The 24,591-nt window shown below is 30.1% G+C and overlaps 1 long non-coding RNA gene across 3 annotated transcripts; it reads left to right on the top strand.

The window, feature by feature from the left end:
* Positions 1-4,450: 4,450 nt before the first annotated feature.
* On the top strand, positions 4,451-7,559 carry LOC115709147 (uncharacterized). 3 transcript variants are annotated; one of them, XR_009685025.1, is made up of 3 exons: positions 4,451-6,395; positions 6,513-7,038; positions 7,206-7,559. It is a non-coding gene; the product is annotated as an uncharacterized LOC115709147 (long non-coding RNA). The 3 variants fall into 3 exon arrangements; XR_009685024.1 differs by having other exon boundaries at positions 4,451-5,880; positions 6,268-6,395; positions 6,513-7,559; XR_009685023.1 differs by having other exon boundaries at positions 6,513-7,559.
* The last annotated feature ends 17,032 nt before the right edge of the window (positions 7,560-24,591 follow it).

Below are 24,591 nucleotides of genomic sequence, written 5' to 3' on the forward strand. Positions count from 1 at the left end.
TCGAATGAGAAAAGCAAAGGTATTGCCTTTAATGCTTCTGAAAATATTGTTTCTGATGATGAAAATGATGATGAAATGGTTCTATTGGCAAAAAAATTTCCAAAAATTCATGAAATCTGGTGGAAATAAAAAGTTCTTTTCAAAGAACCCAAAAGGTAACATTTCTGGTAACATTCCCTCTAAACCTTTTCCATCTAACAATAAGAAAGGTATTAAATGCAGAGAATGTGAAGGTTTTGGTCACACTCAATCCGAATGTGCTAATACCTTAAAGAAAAATAAAAAGGGATTGAATGTTACTTGGAGTGATGATTCTGAGAGTAGTGAGGATGAAAAAGAAAAAGTTGTCCTAACAAGTGTTTTGTCAAGAAATTTGCAGGAAAAAGGAAAAAGCATTTGCTTGAACAATATCCTGATCAATGACAACAAGGAAGAATCCAGATCCGAATCAGATGAGTCAGAAATTGATGAGGATTCCATGATTGAATCCTACAAGGTAATGTTTGGTAAGTGGTTGGAAACTAGTGCTGAAAATCGCTCCCTGGTTAAAGATAATAAAATTTTGTGTAACAACATTAATGAGTTGGAAGATAAACTCAAATGTTGTGAATCTGAATTGTCTTTAAAAGAGTCAAAAATTATTTCTTTAACCAAGGAAATTGATAACATTAAAAAGAATGTTAAAATGTTAAATCCAGGTTCCACCATCTTTGAAAAAATTCAAAAATCTGGCCAAACCAATCATGCTGGGCTGGGTTATGTTCCAAATCAACCTGTGTCTAATACCACTAATAGTTTTGTTTCTGGAAGAACTGTTTCTACCTCGCAGTTTCGTCTCGACAAAGAAAGCACTCTGTTGTTACAGAAAAGGAGCAGCACGGTAAGTTTGACAATTTCAAAGGGAAAGGAAGACGTTTCATTCCTATTTGCCATTTTTGTGGAGTAAAAGGTCACATTCGACCTAAATGCATAACCATGCATAACATGTTTAAATCTAATTATATTGGAAATAAACATGTTTTACAAAAACAAAAATGGGTTGTCAAAAACAAATGCTTGGTAGGTTCTACTTGTTTTAAAACTGTTGCTTCTAACATGTGGTATTTTGATAGTGGTTGTTCCAAACACATGACAGGTGAAAAAGAATTTCTTGTGAACATAAGACCAATGCACTGTGGAGAAGTTACATTTGGTAACGGTCTTACTGGTAAAGTCATAGGAATGGGAACTCTCAAGTTCGAAGGGCTTCCTAAACTAAAAAATGTCATGTTGGTTGAAGGACTAAAAGCTAATCTACTTAGCATTAGTCAGATTTGTGATCAGGGTTATACTGTGAGCTTTGATAGCAATCATTGCTATGTATATAATATTCTTGATGAAATTGTGTTACAAGGGCTGCGATCTAGTGATAATTGTTATACTCTCACTACGCATGCCACTTGTCATTCTGTCATTGAAAATGTTACTGACCTATGGCATGAAAAACTTGGTCACATTCACTTTAAAAATCTGAAAAAATTATCTGTTTCAGGGATTGTTCGAGGATTACCTAAATTAGGTAAAGAGTCATTGGGAAAATGTGGTCCATGCCAGTTAGGTAAGCAACTGAAAATTTCTCACAAGAGTGTCCCAGATGTGAATACTTCTAGAGTTCTCGAACTCTTGCACATGGACTTAATGGGTCCAATCCAGGTAGAAAGCTTAAATGGTAAAAGGTATATTTTTGTTTGTGTTGATGATTTTTCTCGATTCTCATGGGTGGATTTTTTGAGAGAAAAATCTGATACTTTGAAGCTTTCCAATCTCTGTGTTTGAAATTACGAGTTGAAAAAGATTGTAACATTGGCAAAATTGTTAGGATTAGGAGTGATCATGGTAAGGAATTTGAAAATACCGTATATGATGAATTTTGTAAAGCTAACGGTATTTCTCATGAATTTTCTGCTCCTAAAACTCCTCAACAAAATGGAGTGGTTGAAAGAAAGAATCGTACTCTAACAGAAATGGCTAGAGTAATGTTGAATAGCAAGAAGCTCACAAAGCGCCTTTGGGCCGAAGCCATTAACACTGCTTGCTATACCATCAACAGAGTATTCTTGCGTCCAGGTACTCACAAAACACCATATGAAATCTGGAAAGGTAAGAAACCAAATGTAAGTCACTTTCATGTGTTCGGATGTAAGTGTTATATTTTACGAGATCGTGATTACATTGGTAAATTTGATTCTAAAAGTGATGAAGGTGTTTTCTTAGGATATTCCACAAATAGTAGGGCATATCGTGTGTATAACATGAGAACCCAAACTGTTATGGAATCTGCTAATGTTATTGTTGATGATCTAAAAGATTTTTCTGAGTTTTCCACAGAAGAACAGATTGAAGATTTGCTTGAAAAGCTTCGTCGTCGAGGAAAAGGAACCCGACGAAGCTTCGAAGCGCCGTCGAGGTTATCAGTGCAGAATCTGTTGCTACGAGAAAATCCAACAACAAAAGAATCCGAGTATCCTTTAAATTCAATCACTGATCCAATACAGAGGGAACCATCCTCCAGGGTTAAAAAGAATCATCCTTCAGATCTCATCCTTGGAAACTTGGATGAGAGCATGGTTACAAGAAGAAAATATGCCAATATAATTCAATTCTTATGTTTTATTTCTTCTTTAGAACCTAAATCTGTAAAAGAAGCTTTAATGGATGAAGATTGGTTTTTAGCTATGCAGGATGAGCTTCATCAGTTTGTTCGAAACAAAGTCTGGAAAGTGATTCCAAGACCACCGTTTGTGAACATCATTGGAACCAAGTGGATCTTCAAAAATAAGAGTGATGAGTTTGGCACTATCATTCGAAACAAGGCAAGGTTGGTTGCCCAAGGATACACTCAAGTTGAGGGTGTTGACTTTGATGAAACATTTGCTCCAGTAGCTAGACTGGAATCGATCAGGTTACTTCTTTCCATAGCTTGCATTCTTGGTATTAAATTGTATCAAATGGATGTCAAATCCGCTTTTTGAATGGGTCGTTAAAAGAAGAAGTGTATGTGGAACAACCTAAAGGGTTTGAGGATCCACATTTTCCTGATCATGTTTATAAGTTAGACAAGGCATTGTATGGTCTAAAACAAGCACCACGTGCTTGGTATGAGCGTCTAACTGAATTCTTGCTTTCTCATGATTACAAGAGAGGAAATGTTGATAAAACACTTTTCATCAAAAACATTAATTCTGATGTGATTGTTGCTCAAATATATGTTGATGATATTGTGTTTGGCTCTACCTCTAACTCTGAAGTGCAGGTTTTTGTTTCCCAAATGCAAAAGGAGTTCGAAATGAGTATGGTAGGTGAACTCACTTATTTTCTCGGTCTTCAAGTGAAGCAATCAGATGAGGGAACTTTTGTCACTCAAAGCAAGTATGCAAAGAATTTGGTGAAAAAGTTTGGCCTTGAAAAAGCCAAACATACCAACACTCCCATGAGCACAACTTTGAAACACTACAAGAAAATAGGTTTTCTGCGACTAGAGTTTTTGTGACTAAATCAATTTAGTCACTAATAGTTAGCTTTTACGACTAATATTTAGTCGTAGATATTTTTAGTCATGAGGCATTGTTTAATTGAAACCAACAGAATTAACCACTAATTTTTAGTCACTGTTTGTTATTTTTAGTGACTAAATTTGTACTTAGTCACTAAAACTTTAGCGCCAAATTAATAGTTGTGGCGAGAGCAATAAGTTTTGGTGACTAAAATTATTTAGTCACTAAAAATCTAAATTTGTGACAAAATATTTAGTCAGTGGAAGTTAATGATTTTCAATTACTAAAATATTAGTCATAGAAAAATCTATATAGTGTACTTGCAATTATTAATGGTTTATATATACCAACTAATTATTTAGTCATGATAAAATATAAATTTAAATTACTATATAATATTATGTGACTACAATTTTAGTCCATAAAAAATATAATATTTGTGACATGTAATTTTTTTTAAATATATATTTGTACAAAGACACATACCATATAAATGTAATAGTAAATTTATAATTTTAAGATATTTATTACCAAAAAAATTATTATCTGAAGCATATTATTTAAAAAGTTTACATATATATATATATATATTAAATTACTCTATTTTGAACTGATCGTATTGAAGCATAAGAAATTTTTTTTTTTTAAAAAAAATTAATTTAAATTTAAAATATAAAATAAATTAATATATTATGTGTAGATATTTTATCACACTAATAGGTTATAACTAGGATCTTTAGTCCTTTTCTCAAAAAAAAAAAAACTAGGATCTTTAGATTTTTTTTTTTTTATTTCAAAACTTAAATTTAAATTTGCCTAATAATTAGTCAACTATTTTTATGCTTTTTTTATTTTATTTTCATATAAAAGTATGAATAAATTAATTATTTTTTCATAATATTATGTACTGTTACTATTTAAAAAATTCAAATTTTAAACGTTTTTTCAGATATTAATTTCAAAAAGTTAAATATTAATATAATTATTCATTTTCTTTTTTTGAGAAATTTTCATTTTTAGCGGCAAATCCCAAACTTTTTCCTCTGTCTTTTCAGTTCCCTACCTAAGCACTCTCTCACTCTACCTCTCCCAAACCCTCACGCATCTCATAGAGAAACCACCCTCTCCCCGAATTCTATCACATAATGAGCCCTCTCTGTCTCTTCGATACGGCCGTCGATGAGGGGACGACTATTCTCAAATGTTCTCTGGTGGCCCCTCTATGCTCTGGCAATTTTGTTTTTCATTTATGTTTTGAGCAAAGGTTAGTTATTCAATTATTTAGTCAAGAAACTCATTCCTTTATATATTTTATTTTGAAATGGTTTGTTTATGTGATTCAGATGTTTTTTCGAATGATTTTTTTAGGGTGTTGGTGAGGTATATTTTTTATATTCTGATATTCTGATATTGCTGAGGATATTGGGAAGTTAGTTCCCTCTTTTCACCTGGTTTTTTCTTTGCTTTCTTTGGAAAATAGTTTAAAAAAATTGTATGTATTGTTTTGTGAATGAGTAATATACAGTACTGACTGATAAAGCTTGGGTTGAATTTTAGTTTTATTTACAATTTTTTTTAATTTAATGGTATAGGTAGGTAAAATTTAGTTGATTTTTTTTAGTTAATTTATGCCATTATGAAATGGTACAACAACTATATTAAAGATGCATGTAGTTTTTAGTATTCCACCAAACTTGTTTTTCATTTTTTTTCTTCTTGATTTGCCAACAAATACTCGATTGTTTCTGTATTCATTAGCTTTGGCAAATAGATTTTAATTAACATATGGGAATATAATAGCTTCTATTTAATTTAATGAAAGAAGCACCAAATTTATGTAGAGTACCAAAATTAGTTAATGATTGGTTTTATGAGAAAAGAGATATACTATTGGGCATGGAGCATATGGATTTGGTTCGAGCTGCCATTTACAATTCAAGTGAGTTTTTTTTTTCTTTAAATAAATATAATAATAGCAAGATGCCTTCAAATCTGTGTGGTACAGTTCAGGGTATTGCATATGGTACACGTCACATTGTGAAGCACTGCAATGCCCATGGTCACAAGACAATAATATCAATCTGGACACATTTTAACACCTTCATTTTAGTTTAACACTACCCTTGTAAAATATGTCTACTTTCTTCTATTTTTAAAATATTTTATAAAATGCTACATTCTTTAATAAAAGGTTACAGGATAATCATGTATTATAATTCTTTGATACGGATTGCGTGCACTGTTTTGACTAATTTCCTTATTGTTTCTTCTTTCAGATTGACACAATACTTGCTTGGGGTGGCCTTGCCAAACTCATTATTCATTCAAGAAAATTCAGTTATAATTGGTACTTTGTCTCCCTCCCTCCATTTCTTCATTCCAGTTTCTTGTCTTTGCTATTATACTTTAATGTTCAACAATTTAGTTATTTCTTCATTATTGGTGTCCATTTATATTTATTTGCATTCCGTTTAAGGCCCAATTTCATTTGAATTTTTAGATTTCCTTGTGAATCGGATAAGGTTACGATGCAATGAGTATTTAAGGAACAAAAGTTACAAGTAGATTAATAGAAATCAACTCTTGCAGCCTTCTTGCTATTTTTGGATAGAATTTATCTGTTTATTTATTTTCTCATTTCTGTGTTATATACTCATGTAAGAAGTCATTTTAGTGATCCTTTATTGTTTCTGTGTCCGCCTTTGAACATCTCTACACTAATTGTTCTTCACAGGCTGCCTAATTGTTTTGCCATGAGAAAGCGAGTCTGTGCTCTTGGGTGTTGCCATTCTCGGTTTTGTTGCTGCAAGAAAATATTCCAGCGTGCATGACGCTATGAAGGCTCTAAATGCAGCTGGTCAAGTATGCATCATAACAAATCACAGAACCTTTCATATTTAATAAAAAAGAAAAGTAAATGACTTTGACACCACTTGTTCTTGTTTGTGTAAACTAATTTATTCAATAACAATTTTGTAGGTAATTCATCCCTCTAAAGATCCTAAGGTGGAGAAGTACTACAAAGAGAAATACCGCATCTTTAGTGAGCTGTACGAACAATAAATATCTCATTGCTCTCTCATGGATCAAGCATTGTCATAGCTATTTTGCTCACCAACAAAAAAGAAAGGTGACTAATGGCCCTGTTATACTGCATATGAATGATTGCTTTCTCATCAAGTAAGTTATCTTTTTTTTCCTCTTGATTTAAAAAGACAATTGTCTTTTCTGGAACTTGTTTATTTCCATGACAACAAGAAATACATTAAAATGGACCTAAATAATGCTTACGTGGACATGCCACGTCATGAGGACAAATTTTGGGATAACACTAGTAAAATAAAAAGAAAAATTATAAGTTTGTTAAGGATAAAGTCATTGGAGCAGGAAGAAATTTAGGTTCTAATCCTTTTGTATTTTTCCTATAGTTCTTTCTTACACATAACACTCGAGGTTTTTGCAGGAAAATTGGTATGCCATTGTCAATTTGAGTTATTCTCAATAAGTAAGTGTTTATTTTTTCTTCATTCTACTGCTATGTACTCTTAGACACAGTTTTGAGCTTCAAAATAAATAGTAGATGTATTTTGATTTTTCTCGTTAATCGAGATACAGCTATTAGTTGTTTTTTATTTGTAGTGACAACTTAAAATGATAATGTGCTATTCGTAGTGGAAGGATTCTTCAATGTGACTCCCAATAAACAGTTCAAGCAATACGGGCATCGTGAGAGAATTTTTTAAGAGTTTGAGGGGCATGTGCTTCTTGCTTTTGAGTTGGAGCCAGATTAGGGCCTTCACATTTTTTTTTTTGTTTATTGTATTGTTAGTTTCTTTGTTGTTCATTTAGTTTGGTTTATACTAGGTAGCTTATTCTATTTTTTTTGTTGGTAACTCTGATGTATTAAGTTTGCTTTTTAAGTTGATCATGAGCAAAGTACAATTCAAGCAAGACCAATATTGTAATTGAAATGATTGACATTGTAATTTTTTATTGAATGAATAAATATGTATAATATTGTTTAAATATATCTTTGATTAATTTGTTTTTATTATTTAATTTAAATGAATATAAACTTTTAATTAAAAAAATTGTAAATTAATTTCTATGACTAAATATTGGACATTGAATAATTAATTTATATAATTCTTTATTTATTCTTGCCAACTAAATTATTTAGTCACAAAATATTAGCCCTTTTATGACTAAATTTTAGTTGCTAAAGTTTACTTTTTTGGTTGTTGAAAGTGCAAATTGGTATTTATGTGACCAATATATCAATCTTATTGTGACTAATTCTAATATATTTTGTAACTAAATTTTAGTCATAGAAAATAACATTATTCATGACTAAATATATTAGTCACTAAATCTCTTCTACGACCGACTTTCAGCGACTACATGGCGACTAAAAATAATTAGTCACAAAAAATTTTGGGTGACTAATTAATGAGTTTTAATGACCAAAAAATTAGTCGGAGAAAATGGGTTTTCTTGTAGTGAAATTAAGCAAAGATGAACAAGGAGTAAAGGTAGATCAAACTTTGTATCGAAGTATGATAGGAAGTTTGCTTTATCTTACTGCTAGTCGTCCTGATATTTGCTATAGTGTTGGTGTTTGTGCACGTTATCAGGCTAATCCCATGGAATCCCATCTTTCTGCTGTGAAAAGAATCATTCGCTATGTAAATAGCACTATTGATTTTGGGATTTGGTTTTCAAAAGACACTAATTCTAACCTTGTTTGCTTTAGTGATGCCGATCAAGGTGTAATGCTGATGATAGAAAAAGTACTAGTGGTGGATGTTTCTATCTTGGAAACAACTTGGTTTCATGGCATAGCAAGAAGCAAAACTCAATCTCTCTGTCCACAGCAGAGGCTGAGTACATTGCTGCGGGTAGTTGTTGTACCCAATTGTTATGGATGAAACAAATGATGGCAGATTATGGGTTTGATTTGAAAACTTTAACCATTTTTTGTGATAACACTAGTGCTATAAACATTTCTAAGAATCCTGTTCAACACTCTCGCACTAAGCACATAGACATTCGTCATCACTTTATTAGAGAGCTTGTGGAAAATAAAATTCTTGTCTTAGAATATGTTGAAACTAGCAAACAAATTGCAGATATTTTTACTAAAGCTCTTGACTCGGTCCGATTTATTTCTCTAAGGAAATCCTTAGGGGTTTGTACTGTTTAATGCTTTTATTTTTCCATAGTCCTTGATATTTGAGTTGTCTTAGAGTTCATAATGTCTTGTCTTTGTCCTAGAAGAAAATTTCAACCTTATAAGAATTTCAGTCATTATTTTATTGCTAATGTTGTAATATTATGATGTCATACAGGTTTGTCAGGAAAATTGTCCACTCGTCACAGGAATATTCAGGTTCATCAAACAGTGTTATGTAAGCTACCATTTTCGAATGTTGTTGTTCAAAAACTGTGTGTTCAAGCTCCATTGGATGAATAGAGCTACCTATCTCAATGTGTGAAAGCCATCTCTGAGTAAGTTGGAACTATGTAATTAGGAGTTATGTAGAAGATACGCTACCATTGAAAAGGGCTACCATTGAGGTAGTGTGACAGCGTCTCCTATGGGTACAATTTATCAGAAAAAGTCTTTTTGACAAATTGGGCAATGTTCCCTGCTTACACTTTCACACACTAATGCTTGACACAGTTTGTGGTAAAATTTGTTTATTCTCGAAAATGGTGTTATAAAGCTATTACATACTGTTTGATGTGCTTTAATATTCTTGGTGATGGAGTCAATTTTTCCTGTGAACCGGTATGACGTCATTCTATTACTTCATTAGTTTGATAAAATAATTTCTGATTATTCTTATGAGTTTGATTTTTTCATCAGGGACAAAGACAAATGGACATTGTGAATTCTAGTTGCAAAAATATCAAGGTTATTTTATTTTTCTGTCTTTTAATCAAAAAAAAAATATAAAAAAAAAAATAAATAATAAAAAAAAAAAGTTCGTGATCGAGTTGTCAAGTGAGCTTTGTTAAAAATTTTTGTTATTTTTTGTTATGTTTCATTATGTTCTTAGACACAATTTTTGCTCTTAAGTGGTGATTAGTGCTTTTTGTGTCTTGGTGTGTTCTCTTGTTCATTATTTGCATTTTTTTCTTTGGGGGGCATCTTTTGAAAAAATAAAAGAAAAAGGGGGGCATATTTTTTTTTCGAATTCATTTTCGAATCTTTGTAAATATTTTTCCTTTTATTTTTTTATATTTTATGGAAACATGTTTTAATTGTATTTATTTATTTAGAATGTTTCCTTTATTTGTGGAGATTTGGTCTTTTTGGTGTATATAGGAAACTTGTTCTTAAATAATTAATTTTATTTTTGGTTTCCTTGTTGGTGGCATTTTCGGATTTGGTGGGGTTATTATTTCCTAGATTTTGTGGGAATATATGGTTTCCTTTTTTCATTTAAGGAAACATTGACTATATTTGAAAAACCTTTTTGGTTTCCTCTTTTTCTCTCCACACGTGGGTCAAAGGTAAGGAAGTTACCTTCCTTTTCAGTTTTTTTTTTAATTTGGGCATTTAAAATTAAAGGTTATATATTCTCAACTTCCCATTATCCCACGATCACCACTCTCTCTTCCCCTTTTATTGTTTTTCTCAAAGGACTAACATTGTTCAAAGTGTAAGAGGGTTTGTGTTCTAGGGTTTCAAAGAAAAAATGGCCAAAACTAAGAATGCCCAACCATCCAAGAAGCCCACTCGTGGATCTGCGTCTGCTTCACCGGTGTCTCCGCCTGCGCCGCCTGCTCCAGCAACCGGAGCTTCTGGTTCGTCTTCTGCTCCGACGAAGTCTGCCAAGAAATCGAAGACCCAAGCTCGAAAATCAGTGGCAAAATTCTCATCTCCTCTTGTTGGTGCCTCTCCTATTGCTTCTCCAACACCTGGGTTGGGTGATCATGATGAATCCCATTCATCCGATCACACATTGTCGAAGTCCTCTTCTTCGAATGGTGCTCCTAATGTCGACCAAGCTTTGGTGACTTTGCCCACGGTGAGTTCTCGAACAAGGTCCAAGGTTTCCACTCCTTCTAAGCCTAAAGTGGTTAAACCTAAAATTGCATCCAAAGGGAAAAAGGTGGTTTCTTCATCTTCAAAGGCCAAAAATCTCAAGGAGAATCCCCCTTCGGTCTCTTCCTCGGATTCTGAACCAGAAGAAAGTGAGGAGGATCATGATTCAGAGGGCTTGTCCGATTCAAGTGAAGAATTTGTGCCCAAAGATCTTCCTGTTGTTGATGATTCTGGATCCGAGAGTGAAGAACCAGAAACTGAGCCTGTCACTACAGAATCTGCACCAGTGCCTCCTGCTGTTCCAAAGAAGGACAAAGGAAAAAGGCCCATTGTCTCTAATCCTGTTCTTCCACAGAAAAGAAAGAGGCCCTCTGGTATTTCTCTTGATAACTTCAAGCCTCACTCTCATTATTTTTGTTATAATGATCATGCTAGAGATATGAAATTCTATGAGAATAGGAATTTTACTGTGGAGAAAAATTTTAATGTTATTGCTCATAAGCCTTTTGGAGTGTATAACATGTTGAAAGAAAGACAATGGGTAGATACCTTGATCGGTTTTGATGGGTATGTGGATAGAATTGTGAAGGAATTTTATGCTAACATCACTGATGAGTTTCTCGATGAGGACTCTTTCATGTTTGGCAAAGTTTTTGTCAGAGGACACTGGTATTCCTTCACTGTGAAGGATGTTGCTGAGGCTCTCAATTTGCCTATGGGAATTGAGCCAACTGATGTGGAGTTTGATCGTCAAAAGGTGTTCGGTTATCTCTCTGGTGATAATGAAATTGAACTCTCCGACACCATACATATGTCTCAACTCACCTATCAACATGCTGCTCTCATGAGGTTTGCCCTATCCAATTGGTTTCCTTGCTCCAATCCGGTAAATGTTTCAAATGAACTTGCTTTCTTTTTGTATAAAGTTTCAATTGGTGCTAAAATTGATTTGGCTGACATGATTTGGGAGCAAATTGTCTCTCTTCGAAAGGGTAAGAAACCTAGGCTCAATCTCATTTTTCCTCACTTAATCTATAAAATTTTATCTGATCAAGAGGAATTGATTCTTGAGAATGAATCAATTGAGATGCCTGCTGTTGGAACCACTTTCAAAATTCCTGAGAAGCCTCCTCAAGGAAAAGCTGCTCAAAGAAAGGCTCGGTCTGCTTCCCCTGGTCTTACAAATGATCCCGCCGTCGGATTCGCTTCCACTTCGCTCCTACGTAAATGGCGAATTCAACTTGCGTTTGGGAAGAATGGAGACCGATGCCTTGCTTCTTAGGAAGATGGACAGCATCATGAAATACTTCCGACCCAATGATGATGAATAAGTGGTTCAATCTTTTATCTTTTTCTTTTTATTAATGTTTATTTGAATTTATGACTTTGTTCTTGTTTGTTTTTGTTATCTTTGGCTCCTTGATAGACAAAAAGGGGGAGTAGTCATATTTTTTTGGATTCATTGAACTCTTTGTTACAACTCTGAACCCTTGGTTTTAGGGGGAGTTGCTTATTTGTGGTTTAACACTTTTCCGTTTAAAAAGTTGTTTGTGGTTTAACACTTTTCCATTTAAAAAAGTTGTGTTCTTCGGTTTGCAAGCTTTTCCGTCCAAAAAAAAGTTCTATGTTTTATGTGTTAGAGAGCTTTCATGCAGGGGGAGTATTTTCTATACTCTTGTATCTTTAAAAAGCTATTTGCTTTGGTTTCTAACACTTGATGCAGGTTTTCTCGTAATAAAATGTTTTGTCAATCAAAGTGCCAAAGGGGGAGATTGTTAATTCCATTTTTGGCATATTTAATTGACAAAAATATTTTATTATTTAATGTATATTTCGGCTGGCATATATTGATTTGGTTTCCATATTTGTGTAAATCAAACTTGAAAGGAAAGTTGTCTAGCTTTCCTATTTTTGGAAAAAAGGTAAAAATGGTAAGTTTGGTTACCCATTTCGTTTTTATCTAACCAGCTGTGTAATCTGATCTTGTGTTGAGTTTCCCATTTTCTTAGATCAGGTTTCTTGAAGAGAAAACCGGAGCTAGACTTTCCTTTCTATAAAAGGAAAGTTGTAGTTACTGCCCACGATTCTGTATGTACAGAAACGGAAATTCCTGGACTGATTGAAGAATTATTTTAGGGAAGTTTCTAGTGGGTTGAGGTCTTGTTCAGACCGAATGTAAGCTGTCTATGAGATGTATATTCATTATAAATACATCTTATAGTAGCTAGGTTTTGTATCTCTTTCACACACTTAGAATTATATTCATATCTTAAGGAAAGAGTGTCTTTGTTATGTTAACTCTTTTATTCACTTTCATATCATAAGAAAAGAGTGTCTTTGTTTTGTAGAGAAGAGTTGTTCTACTCTTACTCTGTTTATTTGTTGTTTGTATTGTCTTGAGTCTGTATTCAAGTCTACAACGAAGAAGAACATCAGTGCACCTTCGGGAGAAGGGTATTTACAAGCTTTCGGGAGATTGCTTTTGAAGTCTTGCATCGGGAGGATACAAGCACACAACCTTCAGGAGATGGTTGTATAGGCTTTCGGGAGATAGCCTGTAAGCCTTGAATCGGGAGGATTCAAGCACTCTTCAAGGTGATCGAAGGGAGTTCGAGCTCTTGGAGTTTTATCAAGATTCGGTTAGTAGGTGGAATACATCAAGCTTGCGGCATACAATAAGAGGGAGTCTATTTATGCATAAGTCAATTACTTTGTATTTTTGATACCGATCTAATGAATCTTATCTCTGGGCGTGGCCCCGTGGACTAGTAACAATCTGAAAGGATTGTTGAAACCACGTACAAAAATCTTGTGTGTTTTTACTTTTATGCACTGTTTGTTTTTCTGGGTTTCTCTGGAGTTACAGAGTTGCATTCTGTAACTACAGAAAACTGTTTTCAGTACCAGTTTTATTATTCCGCATTTAATTAATCATTTAATTAAATAATCAAACTGGGAATATTAAAATACGGAATTTCAATATTTTTTAGCATAAGCCCTACTATTAAAATAATTTTTAATAATACTTTATTTCACTTTTATCTTTTTCTCTCTTGCCATCTCATTTTTTACTACTAATTTTTCTTTGAGGTTTTTGTTTATTTTACTTTAATTCATATAATATAGAGTAAATACTATTTTGGATTTTGTATTTTGCAAAAGTTATTAATTGGATATTTTGTTTTGTTAAATGATAAAATTGACCTTATATTTTCCAAAATTGTACAAATATGACCCTGAATTGATTTTTTGTCCAAATAAAACTTAATAATAATCTGATTTAGAGATATTATGACAAAACTAGTTACATTTTCTGTATCTGTTCGTGTTAAAATTTGTCTTAAAATTAGTTACATTAAAAAATAAAATAATTGAAAATTGAGTTCGGGATCTTATTTTTATCATTTTAGAAAATATAAGGTCTATTTTGTTATTTAATAAAATTGAGGGTCCAATTGGTAATTTTTATAAAATATAGGATTTAAAATGGTATTTACTCTATAATATATTAAAAAAATAGAATATTTTAATGATATAGAGAAAAATATAAAGTATTTGATGCGTGTGTAATGTAAATATATAAAGTAAAATAAAAAACAAATTAATTTTTATATGTATTTTAAGGGTGCGTTTGAAAAGCCACAATGTAATTGAATTTGTGTGTAATTGGAGGTAATTACACAATTTGGCATGTTTGTCTAGCCATGTAATTACACTGTAACTGTGTAATTAGAAGTAATTGAGGGGTTCCAATTACACTCTCCAATTCTCATGGCCTCAGAATTGAATATAATTACACTGTGTAATTACTAAAAACTTTCCATATTAAACATTAGCTACTAAAAAATATTATTTTCCCATATAATTACTAACTATTTTGCCAAACAAGATATTATGAATTCATATGTAATTACCACCTCATATCCAAACACACCTTGCATTTCAAAATATGGTGTAATTACTAAACTGTATAATTACCACCATAGTAATTACCTTACCTAGTAATTATATAGTTAATTCCAAACACACCCGTAAATGATAGAATAGAAAGAATAATGAGGGTACTATTTCTCTTAAATGTATCACACGAGACCCATACTATATTCATAATAATATCGTGCTCTGCAATGTTTTGTTTTCTCCCAGTCCCACCAATGTTTATTTCCAATTATTGAATCATTTTTTTCCATTAATTCAATGCCCTTGTTATAATGATGGAAAAGAGATTGTCCCATTAATATGTCTTATTCTCAGTCTCACTAATCAAATTTTGACACCTTAAAATTTACAACTCATACTTAACACCTATATCTTATATTCTCATTGTTAGCTAGTCTCTTAACTATTGATTAGTTTTCTTCTTCTTCTTTTTTTTTCTTTTTTTTTTTGTATTTTTTAACTCTTCCTTAAATTAGCTAGTCTTTCTCTTTTTTTATTCTTTTTTCTTTCTTTATGAGCCAAGCTTTCTCTTTCATTCATTCTTAGCTAATAACGTTGGTAATGCCATTAAGAACTAGATTGCCATTAACGTCGATAACGCCATTAAGAACTAGATTGCCATTAACGCTGGCCGTTGTAGGAGCACTTATACCATTCTCAGTTTGCAAAGTTGGAATAGACGGGGAATACTACTATGACAGACAATGCTAACAACAATCAAAGTCCACGGTCGTTTTTCTTTGATGAAAAAAATCTAATAATTTTAAAGTTGAAGTGGTAAATTTGCGAGTTATTAACATTCTATTATAATAATAATAATAATAATTTTTTAATCCAATTTATTATAATCACAAACATATATATAAAAAATATGTTATAATAAAATATTTATTTTTTATATATTTTTAATTATTTTTTTATAATATATTTGATAAAATAATTTTTTAATATTTTTAAATTATATTTTTATCACTTGTAAAAGAAAAAAAGTGTAGTTTATAAGAAATTTAATTGATATTGTTTGTTAATAATAAATATAAATATAAAATATTTTTTAAAATAAAATAAAAAATTGAAAAATTGAAATATTATTTATTTTAAATATTTTTTGTAATATATAATAAATAATTAAATAAATTTTTAGTAAAAAATAATTTATTATAGTCTTTTAATCAAAAGATCTTTTTTTAAAAGTTGAGTTGTACTAGCTTTAGTTTTTTCATAAATTTTTTAATAAGCTGTTTTTTAACTGATTATCAAACACCTTTTTGTCACAGTTTTTTAAAAAGCAGCTTTTAATTTTTTTCAAAAACTGTGCCAAACGGACCCTACTATGACTGACAATGCTAACAATAATCAATGTCGTTCTTCAAAGTCGGCGAACGTTAAGGATTTTGTCCAAAGTCGCTTTTATGATACTAGGGAACTAAGCCGCGCTTTGCGCGGTGTTACCCAATTTTTGTAATATCTTTATATTTTGAAAATTTTATATTAATTAAGTGATATAATATAAAATATAATATTTTTTTTTATAAAATAAAATATAACATTTTAATGTGTGTATTATAAATGAAATAACACTTGAAATTTTAAACGAATAATTTGTTATTGTCAAAATATGTAGAAAATTGTAATTTTATGACAAATATTAAAAATTGTAGAATTAACAAAGAAATTGCATGTATTTTTATAATAAAATAAATAAAACTAATAATTTTTAAGTTTAATAAACTCGTCTTGTGACTGATTATGCAATTTTTTTTATTATTATTTAAAAACCTATTTAGACTTTTTTTCCTTTTAACTACAAAGAATGATGTTAAAACTATCTAAGTATCATTTATTATTCTGTAATATTATTTTTTTTTGTGTGTGTAACTTACTTGATATGTTTGACTTACTGAATAAATGAACCAAAAAAAAAAAAAACAAATATTTATAAAAAATATTCAGATAGTTTGTTATTATATAAATATTTAAAATTTTAGATTATAGAATTAGTTTTAACAATATGAAATTTGTATCTTAAAGTGTAATAATAAAAAGAGTGTTTGTAATAAATCAAGCTAATAGGACTATATAGAAAGAAAAAAATACACAATTTTGTGTATAAAATATGTAAAAGAAAAAAATATTATGTAGTATACAGTAAATTGTTATTACTTTTTTGGTACCAAATATATGTGCTATTCTCAAAACTCTAAAATTTTAACTAAATGAATATAAGATGTCACTTAAATTTATTTCTGATTTAGAAAATATAACCGTCTTTTACTCATTTGTATAGTATTAGAAACTTATATGCATAGGAAATATATATTATATTAGTTACTAATAAATCTTTTAAAAAATAAAATTCATAAAAATTTATATATATAATTTTTTTCAATTTATATGAACTATATATATAAATTTAAATTATAAATATATTTTTTAATATATATGTATTGGAAATTTTAGAAGACTAAAAGATTCAATAAATTTCATGCATATATATTATTTATAAGAATAAGAATATCTTATATAACAATAAATAATAAGATTTATAAAAAAATATGAAAAGACATGAGTTCTGTGCATATAATTTAATTGTAATAATATACAATTTATTATTATTATTATTATTTAATATGATTAGATTATAATAGATGTAGTCATAAGTTACACCAATAATAATAATAATAATAATAAAAATAATAATAATAATAATAATAATAATAAATGTAAATGTGAGTTACTCGTTTAATTATATAGATTAATAATAAAAAAAGATAGAGCACATTAGGAAAATTTTATAATATGAAAATGGAATATAAAAAATTAATACATATATATAAACATTAATATATAACTAAACTCTAAAATTTTAACCCAATAAACAATTGTATTTGGGACTATATACGAACATTAAAAAAATAAAAACTATACAAAGAATATAAATAGTTTTTTTAATAGAAGAAAACAAATAGTTGTAATAATTAATAAAAAAAATATTAATACAAACATAAATAATAAAATTATACAAATAATACATAGTTATTTTTTGTTACAAATTTTTATCTTGAGGTAATAATAAAAATTCTAAATAAATAAAAAAATTGAAAAAATAAAAATATGAAACATAACTCTAGGATGTCATTTTATATTGTTTAACATCAATATTATATAGATATATAGATAGATATTACATAAATTTTGTATTTAGTTAAAATTACTATATAGATGGAGAAATTGAATTGAAAAAAACGTATAACTAATAGTATTATTAGGGATTAAAGATAAGGATGTTATATTTTTTATTATAATCATTAAGTGAAAAAAATTATTAAAAAAACACTGCAATTTAAAAAAAAAAAAAAGAATATTAAAAGAAGAAGATGTCACCTCACATATTTTAACATCACAATTATAGATGTACAAAAATTTTATTTTTATTCACGATTTCGTTATTGGTATTGAATTCGATGATAAAAATATAATGAATAGAGTTGTTTTTCCATAAGCTTTGTAGTTGGAGCCGTGGTGGACTACGACGAAGACAAAATTTATACTGAAAAAAAGTGTTAGAATTAGACAACTTCTTCAATTAAAAAAATGATAAACATAGTTTAATTGATTCAAAGAAAGAAAAAAATAATACATACTAAAATATATAAACAACATTAAACAAAATAGTAATGAAAATTAAGAATTTACATTTTAAAAGATATTCTAATTTACAAACCTTTACATATTGCACATCCCAATACATGTATATATAGTGGTATTCAATCTAATAGAAGTTTTGAAGTGGAATAATTATATTGTAACCGAATATTAATTATATTTTTTATAAATTGAATGGAGTTAATAATAAAATAATAAATAAGAAAGGGGTTATAATAATAAAATAATTTAGAATTAGAGTTATAAAAATGAAAGGTCATTAACTTTTTCAACTAAATAAAACTACATTAATATTGAACATAAATGATTAAATAGAAAAAAATTAACAAAAGAAAATTAAAAAAAAAATAATGAAAGAGCAAATACAATATAAATAAATATAAATATATAAATTTATTCTTTTATGTATATTTTTATATTGGAAAATAATATATATTTATAATGCTTAAAATTATTTAAATAGGGAATGTTATTATTATTATTATTATTTTAAAATTTTAAAAAAATTAAATTAGAAAAAGTAAAAAATTTTAAAAAAATGCCAGAAAAATATATATTTGAATAATAAGAAAAATAAAATGATGAAAAACACAAAATAATATTAGATTATGAGTTATAAAAAATGAAAAGTCACTTATTTTTTCAATTAAATAATGCTACTTTTATTATTAAATAATAAATGATTTAAAGATTTTAATTGATGAAAAAAAAAATAAATAAAAATTTAAACAATGTGAAAATTGAGAAAACAAAAAAATGGAAAAAAATTCATATAAAATATTACCTCATTTTTTTATGGTTTATTATTATTATTATTATAATTATTATAATTGTTATTATTTGAATTGAATAATTTATTATTTATTAATTTTTTAAACTTACATTTCGAATGAAATTATACATCCATATATTCATTGAATATTGATTGACTAATAATGAGTATGAAAATCCTACCAAATAAATATGGTAGATTGAAGAAAATATATGATAATAAAAAGATTGGTAATTTTCTTTTTTGAGTTTAAAAAAAATAATGTAAAATAAATGTGAAGAGAAGAGGAAAGGTTAAGAAATGTGAATAAAAGAGATAAAAATAATTAAATTAAAAGTAGATAAGTTACACTTAACACAATTTAAAAAGAAACAAATAATTAAAAAAAGTAAAAAATAAGTATTAGAGATTATAAGAAGCTTAAGATGCCACATCATCTCCTTAAAACATTCCTTTATATAGATATATAGATAGATAGATATATAGATAGATATATAAATATAGCTATATGTATATATTTTTTTGCAATATAAATATCTATGCATATATTTTGAATTGTTAAAGATTAATCAATTATATAGGTTTACAAAATTACTATACATATATCATATTTTTTGGGTGTAATAAAATATTTATATATATATAGATGAGAATACTAATAGTTTAAAAGAATACTAATAGATTATAAAAAATTAAGAATGGGGAGGTTACATTATTTATTTCTTATTATTCAATAGAAAAAAATTACAAAACATAAGAAAATAGAGAAAATAGAGAAATGGAAGGAAAAGATGCCACATCAATGCTCTTATGCTTTCCTTTATTTAGATATATAGATTATAATAGAAGAGAAAGACTGAGTTTCTTTGATGAAAAAATCTGATAATTTGCCAAAAAAAAAAAACTACATAATAAAATACAAAGTTATAAATGTAGATATTATTTTGTAAGGATAGTAAGTGATAGAAACATTGACATTATTTTTTTTTTGGAAGTCAAAGATTTCAAGTTGGTGTGATAAAAATAGTTGTATCTGTTAAAAGAAAACCAGCTACATTAGAATTGTAGAGAAAAACTAAGCACAATGTTAAAGTAAATTATAAATTCTAAAGTGTTGTTGTAATATCTAAAAAAATATACTAATATTTAAACAGACATATTTTATTAAATATGTAATTGTATGAATATTAGAGTAGGATTATAATCTTACTTAAGCTAATTACGAATTAATTAGTGGAATTTGAGTAATGAATAAATAAAGCGTAATTTATAAATTACGGAGATTATATCGGATTATGGGGGTATTGTAGATACCATTTTCAAAATAAAATATTTTGGAGTTCGGCGGTCATGGAAACTCGCTTAAGTGGTCAGAAATGTCACGATAATTAAGATGATTTTTATTGGATTTATACTGGACTAGTTTAAAATTTTAAGTTGTCGGTTTTGTGGAATAGTTAAAAAATGACCAAAATGCCCTTAGGTTATGATTTAAGCTTAAGAGATTTTGATTGAGGGTAAAATAGTCATTTACCAAGTTTTATCTCTTTTTTTTTGTGGTTTCTAGGCTGAATGAGAGGGTTAGTATTATTAGGGTTATATTAAAATAATAGTAGTAATTGAAGATTAATCTAAAGACAGAAAAAAAATCACATAACACTTGTTTCTCTCTCTCCTTCCCTTCGAGCCCTAGAAACCAGCTAAAGAACTAGGGATTTTTCATCTCAATTCAAGTTTTTGCTAGCTAGATTAACCAAGTTTAGAGATTGTTCAAGCATTGAGGTAACTCTTCACTAAATCTATTTGATTTCTTAGGTTTTATGTTAAGTTTTGATTGGGTTTTTATATGAATTCGGGTTGTGGGTGATGTTTGAGTTCAAAGTATATTTATAGGTTTAATTTAAGGTTGTTTAAGTATATTTGTAATATTGTTGTGAGCTGTTAGGTTTGAATTTGAAAGAATGAACTCAACGTTCACTCAAGCATGGTGATTTTGTTATCTTGATGTATTATTGCGTTTTGAAGGCTTGAATATGTTATTGGTATGTTCTGGAAGGTTTCATTAGGATCGGAGGAGATTTGGTTCGATTTTGGAGCAAAAACTAGAGTTTCCTGTTTCTGCAGCAGGGAAACCGGTTTCACAGGTACAGTGAAACCGGTCAATCGGTTTTGCCAGTAGAGGAAGCCCTAGTTTTAGGCTTCGAAACCGGTTTTGTTTGGGGTGTTTCCCAGAACTTAGAATAGGGTATTTTAATGATGTTTGAGTTATTTTGAACCAGGGGGAGTTAGATATATCCGGTTACAAAGTTAGGGTTATTCTAGAGTTTTGAATAAGTTGTTCATTGAGCTTTGTTGTCGTTACATAGGATCCCGGATCGTCGAGCGTAGTTCCACTCCGCGCACCTGACTATTGGACTGAGGTAAGAAAAGCTTTATGCACTGCTAAGCATATTGGTAAGAAACGATTATTATCGTTTGTGACTCGATTATGATCAAGTAATGATGAGGAACGATTATTATCGTTTGTGACTTGATTATAATCGAGGTAATGATGTGGAACGATTATTATCGTTTGTGACTCGATTATCTATTTTTCTCAACCATTATCTACACTAGTTAGATTTTTGTCATTTTTCTCATCCATTTATCTATTTTTCACAAATACCACTTTTTCCACTTTCAACCCTATAAATGCCAAAACTATTTATTTAATAATTAAAATAATTATCAAATAAAATTATCATTTATAATATTTATTAATTAGACTCCATAAAGTCTCTTAATTAATAAATTAACCCTAGATTCCTATTTCTTCACAATCAAGCCATATCAATTCATAAACTAGGCATAGTCCAATTTTAAAATTATAATTGATTAACTAAAATCAATTAACTGAGTCTTACAAGCAGTTTGTCTCAACTAGTATGAGGACCATGGGCCTATATAACCGAGCTCCCAATAAGCAGATCTAGAACTTACCAAGTAAATTCTCTAACTTATTAATTCCTCATTGCACCACTATAGAACTTGGAATTGCACTCTCAGTTATATAGAATGCTCTATATGTTTCACGATATAGATACACTATTAGTTATCCATTGTTATAATCCAAATAATCAATGATCCTCTATAGATGATTTACATTGTATAGGGATTAATTTACCGTTACACCTTTCAATGTATTTTATTCTTAAAACACTTAGCTACCTATAAATGATATTTTAGTGAACTAATATAATCATTGAAATGAGTACTCAACCATTTATCTCTATTAAGCCAAGCTCGAAAGAAATTATCGTTTCACTTCTATGTTCGTATAGAAGCTATAAATTTTGTATCTATGATAAGCGCTCCCACTCAATTGAACTACCATGTTCTTAACCTATACGTCACGGGAAGAACCATTTGGTCGACTTTAACTAATAGATTAAAGAACACAAATAATGCAACTGAACTAGAACCTAACCATCTCAGGATTGAGATCATTTGATCTAGGATCAACTAGGTGATATTGAATTAAATAGATATTACGGTAAATTTATCATATCTAGTTCAAGTTCAATATCGGTTCCTTTCGATGCATACTCCATGCATTCAACCCAAGCTTACTTTAACCAATGCCCTGGAAAGGACATAACACTTATCCAAGGTGCAAGTAAACTACATTGTAGATTATCATATCAGTTAAACTTTATCATAGGAATACATTTAATCACATAATCTTGATTATTTTCCACTGTGCTGACGACATAATAAACAAGAATATCAATGTGATAAGGATTTGGATGAATTTCTAAATCAAATAAACATATAAATGATCACATGAACCAAAGGTCATACTAAACAAGTAATGAGAATAAATATGTTTCTTTATTGATAATTGAATAGAAAAGATTACATTGAAATAGAGTTTTATTTAGGGCACAAAGCCCAACATAAAGCAGTTTAGAATTGGCTTCAACCCATGTCTGTAATTGTGGTTAGAGGTTTTTTGTGATTAACAGGATGCTACGGAATATTTGTTGAAAAGATTTCTACACCCTTAGCGGAAATTAAGTCGAAAGAATTGAAATAGAGGTTAATTATTGCACCAATGTTAACATTGCCAGTCAGTGAGGAGAAATTTGTGATTTATTGTGACGCTTCTAAACAAGGAATAGCTTGTGTTTGGATACAGTCTAGTAGAGTTATTGCCTGAGCACCTAAACAATTGAAGGAGTGTGAGCAGTGGTATTCCAGTCATGATATTGAATTGATAGCAGTGGCTTCCGCCTTGGAAGTTTGGCACCATTACATGTCTAGCAAAAAGTGTGAAGTCTATACGGATCACAAGAGCCTTAAATACTTCTTCACTTGGAAGGATTTAAACATGAGGCAGCGACGATGGGTAGAACTGATTAAAGATTATAACTGCGAGACTCTTTACCACCATGGGAAAGTAAATCGGTAGTGTATGCTGTAAGTCGAAGAGGTCCAGGACAAGTTTGTGAATTGAAAAAGATTTCACCAAAGTTTGCTGGAGACATAACCTGAACGGGGATTGAGTTCGTGATTGGAGAACTTGTTAATATCACATTGTAGTCTAATCTATTAGAAAGAATTAAAACGGCCCAGCAGGGTGACTCCGAGCTACAGGGGTACAAAGAAAGACTTGGAACCAGATCGGCAAAGGACTTTTCAATTTTGTCTGACAAAATTTTATGATATAAAGATAGGATTTGTGTACCGGTCAGTAAGGATATCGGATAGAAGATTCTAGATGAGTCTCATATTACACCATACTTTTTACACCCAGGAGCAACTAAGATGTACCTCGACGTTAAAGCCATCTGCTATGTATGAAAGGTGGCATTGTGGAGTATGTGTCAAATCATTGTAGTGCCAGGGGAAGTTCTACAATTGGTTCTCGAATGCTCACAGGGGCTTCATAGGGAGAAGCAACATGTCGGGCAGGTGTTTCCTGGCCTTGAATATCCCAATCAGAAGGTTGATCATTAGGCACATAAGACTTTTTCTTGGACTTTGCCTCCAAAAATTTGCCTCGGTGGCAAGCATAATTATGCCCCAAGCTTCTCCAGAAAGCCCCAAGATTGTATGGGCCCTAATCTTGAGTGCCAAAGTGAATAGAGGCGCTAGAAGGGCTCAACATGCTTAAAGGAAAGATGGTCCGCCTCAACCCCTTCAACGATGTAATAATAAACACAATATCCACCAATCTTGGAAACCTTCTTGTCGGTGGTGTCGATAAGCCATGTGAATTCCATCTGAGAAAAATAAAAATACTCAGACTCGTTGTGATGGGGGTTTGACTTGAGGTCAAAAAACAAATTAACGTCATGAAGAGAAGACACTCCCCATCCCTACTCGTACAAATAGTGCGACTAGATATTCTTCGGACTAATTTGTGACTGGCATATCCTGTAGTAGTTAGCCACCCTCTGGTAATAAGGGTGAAGGGGTAGGAGAGCGTCCTGCTCGGCATGGGGCCCTGACTAGGCACAAATCCCTTCACCAAAGTTGGGAGCTAACTGGCCCTCCCTCGGTAAAAATGTCACAACATCTCCAACCAGGCCTTTGGTGTAGAGGTTATTCAGCCTTTTGACGGTAAGCTTGGATGGCGGTGATTC

This window comes from Cannabis sativa, chromosome X (assembly GCF_029168945.1).
Source record: "Cannabis sativa cultivar Pink pepper isolate KNU-18-1 chromosome X, ASM2916894v1, whole genome shotgun sequence".
Taxonomy (NCBI): Eukaryota; Viridiplantae; Streptophyta; class Magnoliopsida; order Rosales; family Cannabaceae; genus Cannabis; species Cannabis sativa.